Below are 8,706 nucleotides of genomic sequence, written 5' to 3' on the forward strand. Positions count from 1 at the left end.
TATCTATCTATCTATCTATCTATCTATCTATCTATCTATCTATCTATCTATCTATCTATCTATCTATCTATCTATCTAATATTTGTCATTTTGCTTTTTCTCAGGTAAGCTATTATGCCTCATGTTCTTGTTTAAGTAACAGAAAGGAGTATCCATCATTTTTTCGAACAATCCCTAGTGACAACTTCCAAGTAAAAGCTATGATTGAAATAATTAAACATTACAAATGGACTTGGATAGGTTCGATAGCAACTGATGATGACTATGGGCAGTATGCTATAAAAACATTCAACGAGGAAGTAAAGAAATTTGGCTGCATTTCTTTTTCAGAAACAATCCCCAAAGTAAATGAAAAGACAAAGGTTCTTCAAATAGTTAACATAATGAAGCAATCAACAGCAAAAGTCATTGTTGTATTTTCTTCAGAAGCAGTATTACTCTCCTTAATAAAAGAAATTGTTAATCAAAATGTCACTGGCAGGCAGTGGATTGCGAGTGAATCGTGGAGCACTTCTGCAGTGTTTGCTGTCAAGGAGAACTTTCATTCTTTTGGGGGCACAATAGGTATTGCAATTCGAAGTGGAGAAATTCCAGGGTTGAAGCCTTTCCTGCTCCAGGTTCATCCTAACTCTGACCCCAATAACAATTTGTTGAACCTCTTCTGGGAAAAAATGTTTGGCTGTAAATTACAGGAGAATATCAATCAAACCAATGAGACCTCTGCACTTTACATTAAACAGTGCACTGGGCAAGAAAACCTAAAAGACAAACAAACGGCATACAGTGAAATTTCAAATTTAAGGGCTGGATACAACATTTACAAAGCAGTATATGCCATTGCACATTCCCTTCATGATCTTATATCTTGCAAAAGTGGACAAGGACCTTTTGAAAATACCAGTTGTGCAGATATCAAAAATGTTGAACCTTGGCAGGTAAGAGACAAATTTAACGTTACACCTTAATAACTGCTTCAAGTGGGCAGAAAGGAAGGAAATATTTCATAGAAGTTAAAGTGTGATTTTGAACACAGTATAATATGACAGCACTTGAAGTTACCTTACAGTATTTTGGACTGCATTGTATTCTGTTTTGCTTGTAATGCAAATGTTTATTCTGAAAAGTTCTCCATACTATACTGTATAATAAATTTTGATTAAAATTCATTGAATATAATTTGCAATAAAATGTTTGCTATGATGTATAACTTCAAAATGCCATTAAAACATTTAACTACCATATCTTACTGAAGGAAACTTAAATAACAATCTTAATGACATGTAATGTTTTCCTTGTTCACTTTAAAAAGCTGCAGCATTTGCAACATGATTAAAAGGCACATTAAGACATAGTAAGACATTAATCCATTGTTGCTTTACTTGCTGTGTTATGTTATTTTTTATATTAATCAGTGCTGTGTATTAAAAGGTCAAAATATGTACTACATATAGGCCAACAGAGCATGTTAAAGATGGCTGGAAATAAGATACTATTGTTTCTACTGAGCCTAAGCAGTATATTAATAATAAAAAGTATGGTATGCATTTTCAAATCTGCTTTGGCCAATTTACAGCTGCATTAATCCATGAGAAACCTAGCAGTATCCATTTAAAGTTGGAAAAAACATTGTTTTAAGAGCCAATTCATCCTAGGGCACACTGACACACACAAATTTACACATATTGCCCCAAGTTTACAGTTGCCCAAGTGACCACACACAAATGTCTCTGACATGAAAATTGAACTACCCAGAGAAGTATTTTTTTAAGATCAGCTAACTATCTGTGTCATGATATCACGTTTTTTCTAAATATATTGGGTTTTCTAAATACTCCAGTTTCCCCCCTCATCTCCAGATATATAAGGTATGGTGACTCTAAACTGGCATGTAGTGACTAAGTGCAGCAGGTTGTACGAGTGAGTGTGCCCATTTATGATTGATCCCCTGTTCTTGTTGTCAATGGGAGAGACTCTTACATTTTGCAACACTGTACTGGAAGACTAGAAGAAGTGGGTTCAAAAAATGATTGGATGGATGCATATTTATTATCACAATTTTATAAAATATACTGTTTCCAAATTTAAAACTGCCTGCATTATTTTGTAAACCAAATTTTAATTAAAATCATCCTACTCTAAGCAACACTGTGATGTTATTAAACGTTAAAATTTATAACCGTTAGAGAAAAAACATGCACTTTTATTAACTACATGTAGTATTAATTGTATATACAACCTTTTTAGCTTCTTCATTACCTGAAGAGAGTAAATTTTACTAATCATTTAGGAGAAAAAGTGTCATTTGATGAAAATGGAGAGCCTCCTGCTCTTTATGACATTGTAAACTGGCAACCAACTGATGATGGAAGTGTTAAAGTTAAAACCATTGGAATTTTTGATGAATCAGCAGGGCCCGGAAAAGAACTTAGTCTTAATACACAAGAAATTTATTGGAATTCTGGGACTGAAGAAGTAAGTAAAATCAAGAATAATTTATGTGAATTATCAAACATTAAATACTGTACATTATATTGAGACATTGGCTAATTTTCAGCATGGAATGCTTTCTGTGTTGCATGGGTGTTATATGAAAGTCAAAAAAGGGGCCATGTGGTTGATTGCCTCAGAGTAAGTGCATGTAGTTCTGTCTGTTTGAGATCATTGAAGGACCATCCCTTGCAGGCTGCATTCCCATGTGAGCCATATCTAGTGGATTCAATGCTGCCATCTCACTCAGTTGGTCTAAAAGATACAGTATGATTCAAATTCAAGTTTACAATATAGAGAACATATATGCTACATTGTCCTGTAAAACCCCCACAGATTATATCAAATCAAGTTCAGTGTGTGGTGCATTTGGAGTTATTATACTGATAAATGATCTGTGTAAATGATTAGCATGTATTGATCAAGCTTAGTCCAATTAGTTACTTTAATTAAAAATAATTGGAAATCTGTTTCCTGACATTGTACCTGATGTTGTCAGATCAGACCGTGGCTTATTGGGATCCTGACTCTAACTAAAAATATATACACTGCTCACAAAAATTAAAGGAACACTTTAAAGAAACACATTAGATACATCAGATCTCAATATGAAGTTGGATATCTATACAAATAACGACAAGGCAATGTCTTAGGAACAAAAGGATGCCAAGTCTTTTAATGGAAATAAAAGTTTTCTGCCTACAGAGGGCTCAATTGTGTAGACACCCTAAATCAGAGTGAAATGAAGATGTGGCAGGCTAGTCCATTTTTTCAAAAACTTAATTTCTGCTACTCAAAATGCTTTTCAGTATCTTGTGTGGCCCCCACGAGCTTGTATGCATGCTTGACAACGTCAGGGCATGCTCCTAATGAGACGACGGATGGTGTCTTGTGGCATTTCCTCCCAGATCTGTATGAGGGCATCCCTGTGCTGTTGTACAGTCTGAGGAGCAACCTGGCGGCACCTAATGGACTGAAACATAATGTCCCACAGATGTTCTATTGGGTTTAAGTCAGGGGATCGTGAAGGCCATTCAATTGTTTCAATTCCTTCATCCTCCAGGTACTGCCTGCATACTCTTGCCACATGAGGCCGGGCATTGTCGTGCATTAGGAGGAAACCATGGTCTGACAATGGGTTCAAGGATTTCATCTCAATACCTTATGGCAGTCAGAGCACCATTTCCTACACAGTAGATGTCTGCGCGTCCCTCCATGGATATGCCTCCCCAGACCATCACTGACCCACCACCAAACCTGTCATGTTGAACGATGTTGCAGGCAGCATATCGTTCTCCTTGTCTTCTCCAGACTCTTTCACGTCTATCACAGCTGCTCAGGGTGAACCTGCTCTCGTCTGTAAAAAGTACAGGGCGCCAGTGGCGGACTTGCCAATTCTGGTGTTCTTGAGCAAATGCCAGTCGAGCTCCACGGTGGTGGGCAGTGAGCACAGGGCCCACTACAGGACGTCGGGCCCTCAGGCCATCTTCATGAAGTCTGTTCCTGATTGTTTGGGTAGAGACATTCACACCAGTGGCCCTCTGGAGGTCATTCTGTAGGGCACGAGCAGTGCTCAGCCTGTTCCGCCTTGCACAAAGGAGCAAGTATCGGTCCTGCTGATGGGTTGAGGACCTTCTACGGCCCTGTCAAGCTCTCCGAGAATAACAGCCAGTCTCCTGAACTCTCCTCCATGTTCTGGAGATTGTGCTGGGAGACACATTAAACCTTCTTGCTGCAGCACGTGTGGATGTGCCATCCTGGAGAAGTTGGACAACCTGTGCAACTTCTGTAGGGTTAAGGAATCGCGTCATACTGCCAGTAGAGATAATTACTCAAGCCAAAACTAGCACAAGTGGAAAACCAGCCAAAAAAGATCAAGAGGGAGAAACTTGAAATGACCTCCACATGTAAAACCAGTCCTGTTTTGAGGCTTTTCTAATTGTTGCCACTTTAGTGCACCTGTCGTTAAGTCCATGAACACCAATACAGCTGAAAGTGATTAACAATGACCTCAGCTGCTTAACCAACCAGAAAATTATCAGACAGTTTTAATTGATTTCATACCAGGCCCAATAAAAAAAGTGTTCCTTTAATTTTTGTGAGCAGTGTATATTTTTTAATTAATGAATTCATATTCTATGTTTTTAAAATAATTTTCACTCTAAAGTTATATTATGTTGTACTATAGTTTAAAAATGTTCCTCTTTTCATTTACTTTATAAATTAATAGACTGCGGCTCAATGGGACCCTGACTATAATTAATAATGTGGGGTTTTAAAGTATTGATTAATGAATACTAATTTTTAAAGTAATTTTCGCCATAAAGTTATATAATATTGTACTACAGTTTAAAAATTTCAGAACTTCAATTACCTTTGAATAAGCATAATCAATGTTCAAGTTGTTGCTCTTTTCATTTACTTTATAAACTGTATTTCTTGGTTTCTTTCAGATTCCAGAATCTGAATGCAGTAAAAGTTGTCAACCTGGTACAAGAAAAGCCACCAGAAAGGGACAGCCAATGTGTTGTTTTGATTGTATACCATGTGCAGAGGGAGAAATTAGCAACCAAACAGGTACAGACCACTACTAGTGATAAACATGGAATACTGTATACTCATACACAGATCAAGGGATAAATAAATAACCTTTTTCTATATGAAGATGCTATATCAAAGAGAGGTTTAGAAACCCTTTTTTTTCCTTTCTGTGTTCTTCTCCAGCCTGGGAATAATGCACAGTACACACATTTATAGTGCCATAGCAAAATATAATTAAATTGCATAAATGTTTAGGTTTTATACGATATAAGCAAATATGCTCATCATAAATGGATGTCTTTTTCAGTGCTTATATGCTAAAAAGATTTTAGATTATGACTGTTTTACAACTTACTGTATTTATGTTTATTAACAGCAATGAAAAAATACTGTTCTAAAAGAAATTTCAATATTTATTTTTATAGATGCCATAGAATGTTTCAGATGCTTGGCAGAATTCTGGTCCAATCGGGAAAGGAGTCAATGTGTGCTGAAGGAAATTGAATTTCTCTCTTATGATGATGCCATGGGAATCACTTTAACAGCTACTGCATCTTTTGGAGCTTGTCTATCACTTGGTGTCCTGTCAGTTTTTTTGCATTACAGGAACACTCCAGTGGTAAAAGCAAACAATTCTGAGCTGAGCTTTCTTTTGCTGGTGTCTTTAACTTTGTGCTTCCTCTGTGCTTTATGCTTCATTGGAGAACCCTCTTATGTGACTTGCATGTTGAGACATGTGGTGTTTGGGGTCAGCTTTGCTCTTTGCATTTCTTGTATTCTTGTAAAAACAATTGTAGTCATAATTGCTTTTAAAGCTACGTTGCCTGGTAATAATTTGATGAAATGGTTTGGTGTAGCTCAACAAAGGGGTACAGTTTTTATCTTGGCTTTTATTCAAGCATTAATATGTCTAATGTGGCTGACAACCGCCCCTCCTTTCCCCACTAAAAGCACAAAATATCAAAATTCAAAAGTTATATTTGAATGTGACCTGGGATCAGTAACAGGATTCAGCTGCCTTTTAGGATATATTGGCTTGCTTGCTGCCATTTGTTTCCTAATTGCCTTCCTCGCAAGAAATCTTCCAGATAATTTTAACGAAGCTAAGTTTATCACTTTTAGCATGTTAATTTTTTGTGCTGTCTGGATAACTTTCATACCCGCCTATATAAGCTCCCCAGGGAAACATACAGTAGCTGTGGAAATATTTGCTATTTTGGCTTCAAGCTTTGGTGTTCTTATTGCAATATTTGCTCCAAAATGTTATATAATTTTGATTAAACCAGAGCTAAACACAAAGAAGGCCCTAATGAATAGAGGAGCTCCAGACAAATAGCTGGATAGAACAGTTAAATAAATCCTTTCTACTTTCAAACTACACTTATTCCACTACAGTGTCATGAGGAGCCAAAATATACTCCAATAGTATCAGGAGTAAGGCAGGAACCAACTCTGCTTCTGTAGGTACTTGTAAGGCACACTCTCCCACAAACATGTACTGGGCCAATGCTTTTCACTCCATACACCACCCGCCTTAGACTGTTTCTTTCAGCATAACATCTAGTTTTTCTCTTAATTTAGCATTTACCTTCTTGTCACTCTGCAACTACTTCTATCTGATCATTTTTTATCTCTGTGCTTTTCAAACTGACTTCAGATTTCTTCATCATGCACATCCCACAGAGCACGCTACTACTCTCACAGCTTTCATAAACTTTTCTCATCAAGGACAGATAGACTCATTTGGATTAGAGAATTGAGGACCACTCCCAAAATTTCATCCAAGCATCTCTCATCCTCACTGCCCACACTTTCATCTGCACTGAAAATGTCATCTTGGTAGCAAATCTTCCTAGTTTCTTCAAAAAACTCAATTGCCAGCATCTAAAATTACACTTACTACATCAGCATTCTGCGCTCTTTTCACACATTTTCTACAAAGATCGCATATGCTACCTGCAGACTGCCCTTCACACTACTATATTGTTTACACATGCAGTTCCAGTGCATTGGCCTAAGTTCCTTTCAATACCTTTACCACTCAAATTGCACACCAATACATCCACTTCTTCCATGCATACTTAACTGTCACCTCCACCTATCACTTGGTCTCTGCTTGCAATGCATTTAGCTTCAAGCCTTTCACTTCCAAAGTAGCAATCCATGCACTCTCTGCTTAATGCTTTATTATAAATTACTGTAAAATCAAAACATTCACTATCCCCATCTGTTGCCATCATCGGAGACACCACTTCCCCTCACCTAACATGTAAATGCCCACCTCAACATCTCTCATGTCACCCTTTAAAAATCATTCTCCAGATCTTCACATGCACAATGCAGTTTTTTTCTCTCCGTCAAAAGATTTTTTTGTACCTGACTGACAATATAGTTTGCATCTATTGTTCTCTCACCTAACATGAAACTAAACTGCATTTCACAATAGCAATTAATCTGACAATGTTTGAATTCTTAAAGAAACTATGATACATAGAGATAACCCACCTAGGTAGACCCAGGGAGAATTTAGAAAACTCCCCACAGATAGTGTAAATCTCTGGAGCTGTGAGGCATCATCAACAAACACTACATCACTGAAAATTTCCATTTTTAAGGAATGTAATCAACATAAGGAAATTAACCTATTAATAACTACTTTTGTCTAAACTTCAGATTTTCTAATGATAAAATGATTATTTGTTGAAGTATATATATGAGGAAGCAAAAATTAAAGTACCTTAATGTGAGATGACTAGGTCGCAAATTCTTCAATCTGCAATGAAACTCCAGTAGCTTTAAAAAAGTCTACAAAGATTTTGGTATCAGTTTTACTCTTCAACACATTGTTCTTTAAAGAATGTCCAGTATTTCTTAGTGGATGTTTCGGAGGAACATTACATTTATGCAGGGATGTGTATATGTAGGGGGTTGAGGAGAGGCGGGTTTTGGTCAATACCCAAAGAGAAAGATTGTTTGTCCACTCAATGAAAATTTGGTAAAGATAAAGTTTGTCTTATTTTGGCATTTAGTTGCCCTTCCCTGCATATCTAAAAGGCAACCCCCTAGTAATGCCACTGGTTTTATGTGAAGAGTCCTGGAATATACATTTAATGTATAGTAATTCAAATTAACTCAAAGACTTTAACAACCTTTGTTTAGTAATAGAATCTCACACCTTCAATCCTTCTCCATTACAAAATTAGATTTTTTTTTGTTAGCCCTTATTTTTGTCTCGCTGTTGAAATGTAAGGCAAAATCAAAATGTTGCATTTTGCCCAAATACTGGATTTTGCCATTTTTTTGGTATTACTTATATAGGTTTACCACTTTGTTATTAAATTCTATAAAATATATATGATACGTTTATTACTTATGCTAATAATTGAATTAATGTTTCAATGAAATAAAACTAATCAATTTAAAAAATAAAGTTTTGGCACATGTGAAGACAAAAGGGAACAGAGAAAAAGAGTTGGTGCTTTGTTGGTGAATCCTTTATAATATAATACTTATTTTAGAAATCCAGAACATTACAGTTGTGTTTTATTCAAATAATAATATAACAGATAAAATCAATAAAAAACAAACCAAAAGAAGATTCAACCCCCACTCAAAGAAAAGAGAAAATGAAGAGAGACATAGGGAAAAAGGAAAAAAATACTATTTTTATGGTAAAAT

At 36.2% G+C, this 8,706-nt stretch overlaps 1 pseudogene; it reads left to right on the forward strand.

Annotated features, from left to right (window-relative positions):
- LOC120530335 overlaps nt 1-7,601 on the forward strand; it is a 26,218-nt pseudogene extending 18,617 nt beyond the window's left edge.
- Nucleotides 7,602-8,706: the final 1,105 nt, after the last annotated feature.

This window comes from Polypterus senegalus, chromosome 1 (assembly GCF_016835505.1).
Source record: "Polypterus senegalus isolate Bchr_013 chromosome 1, ASM1683550v1, whole genome shotgun sequence".
NCBI lineage: Eukaryota > Metazoa > Chordata > Cladistia > Polypteriformes > Polypteridae > Polypterus > Polypterus senegalus.